We start from the raw sequence: 2,500 nt of genomic DNA, 5'->3' as shown, positions 1-2,500 counted from the left end.
CTGGGTTCATCCACCGTTTTAACAGACCTTGCTTTTTGTTCTGCACTGTTTCGAGCCCGAGTAACCAGTTCAGAGTGCAGATTTAACTGCTGACGAATCGGCTACGTAACTGCTTGGACCGAATTGTATGTTACCAGTACCACTGAAAGCAGCTTGAAATAATGCATTTATACATACACACATACATACAAGCGAATGCTCGCGCGTACGCAGAGGTACACACACACACACACACACACACACACACACACACACACACACACAAATATATATAAGCGTCAACATATCAATATTAACTGTGAACGTTAATATTACTTGGACTTCTGTTGTTTTTGTTTTTCATTTTATTTGATTTGGTTTATACATATACATATATGTATGAATGCATATGTGTATATATATATATATATATATATATATATATATATATATATATATATATATATATATATATATATATATATATATATATATATACATATATATAATATTTCTAGTTTTACTATGGTGTGAACTGTAATTAAGCGAAAACGTACTCAATTGCTGCTAGGCAGATTGGTATAATATTTATTTGAAGTCGAGTGTATTTGAGTTGCTACCCAGGGTTTGACGTTTCTATGCTTAGATGTGTGCTTTGTGTAGTTCTTTGTGTGCTTATTTGGAAGTATTATTTGTTTCTGTGTACGTTTTAGTGTGAGTGTGTAGTGTTGTATTGTTAACGCGTGTCTTTGATTGTGTATGTGTATGTGTATGCACAGGTTTATGTTTTTGTGCAATACGTGTGTATCTATATATAGACATGTAATATTTTCCAATGCAATAAATAGCAATTTTTAAAAATATTTCACAGCTATAATAATAATTTTCAACAATGTTATAGTTGATGTTTACGTTTTCAAGAATACAGCGAAAAACAGCATCATACACTCAGTGCTTTGTTCTACTTAACAATACTTCTCCTTCCCACCCTACCTTTTATCATTTTTTAATTCTATTCTCTTTTTCTCAGCACCTACTAGTCTGTTTCCAAAATCAAAAGTGCCCCGAAAAAAAAAAAAAATAATAATAATAAAATAAAACAATAAAATTTTTAAAATGTGCAAATTTTTTTATATGTTTAACTGCATCAAAATATTTTATTATTTTTGATATCTTTGCAAAAATATTTGCATTCATTTAAATGGGAATTTATATATTTTCTCATAAAATAAGAATCCATTACTTCCAGACTATATTACTTATAAACTGCTAATGCACATTCGATTTGGCCATTAAAGTTTTGATACACATATTATTATTTCATTTGATTATTATTACTATTGTTATTGTATCTACGTTAGAAACCTTTATCATTATTATTAGGCCGTTGATGTAGGAGAATTACAAAACTGATGGTCACAATGCCATGCTATATGAAATGTCCCCTTTATATATATTTCGTGTTCATATCCGGTTGGGGTCGAGGTAGCATTTCTCCCGGAATTGCTAAAATAAATATCCGTGATAGGATATGTCGCTAAGCCGAATAAATTACTTTCCCTAAGAGAGTAAAGGTCGTCTTCCTTGTGACTAACTTTGCAAATTTTTATACCCATGATCTTCCGACGAAGATCAAATCTAGCTTCCTCAAAGCCATCACTTATTTCCACAGTTTTGAATATAAATCCATTATTTGTGCCTGATATAATCTAGTGACGCAAGGCACAAACAACTATTCACTCAATTTACGAGTGGGTAAGTATTCAATAGCTGAGTATCTAATGGACACTTATACTCTTAATGCATTTCTAAGGGGTAATCACCAAAAACCGTAAGTTACAAAGTTGGCCCTCTGATTTACTGGACGAGCTTCAATACACTATTTACTCATTATCACTAGCAATATTTTGGTTGAATCAAGGCAATAGTAGAAGATAGTGCATAGAGACGCCAAGCAGTAGGTTCAAAACCGAAGAATCCTGACAGCGAAGTATATTTTTCAACGAAGGTGCAGGCATGGCTTTGTAGTTATAAAGCTCGCTTTGCAACCACGTGGTTTCAGGTTCAGCCCCACTACATAGCACCTTGGGCGAATGTCTTCTACTAAATCCCGGACCGACCAATGTCTTGTGAGTGAGTGAATTCGGTAAATGGAAACTGTGAGGAAGCCTGTCGACCACATGTATGTATGTGTGTGAACGGATCTTTGTGAACCCAGCGCTCGACAAGCAATGTTACTTTGTTTACATTTTTGTAATTTAGCGGTTTCACGAAAGACACGAATAGAATAAGTACTAGAAATGTTTTTGAAAAAAAATAAGTACTAGGGTTGATTTGATTGACTATACTCTTCAAAAGGTGTCCCAGCATGGCCGCAGTTCTATAACTGAAGCAAGTAAAAGAATGAAAGTTTAAAAAAATCAATGTTTTCACACAATCGGTAGACGTACAAAAAATAACTTTGATGCTAATAGCACACAAGAAAAAGAAACGACCAAATTGGTGAATAACGAAAATACCT

The sequence above is a fragment of the Octopus bimaculoides genome, chromosome 2 (assembly GCF_046866305.1).
Source record: "Octopus bimaculoides isolate indiv1 chromosome 2, ASM4686630v1, whole genome shotgun sequence".
NCBI classification, from domain to species: domain Eukaryota; kingdom Metazoa; phylum Mollusca; class Cephalopoda; order Octopoda; family Octopodidae; genus Octopus; species Octopus bimaculoides.
Note: the sequence above shows the minus strand (reverse complement) of the source record.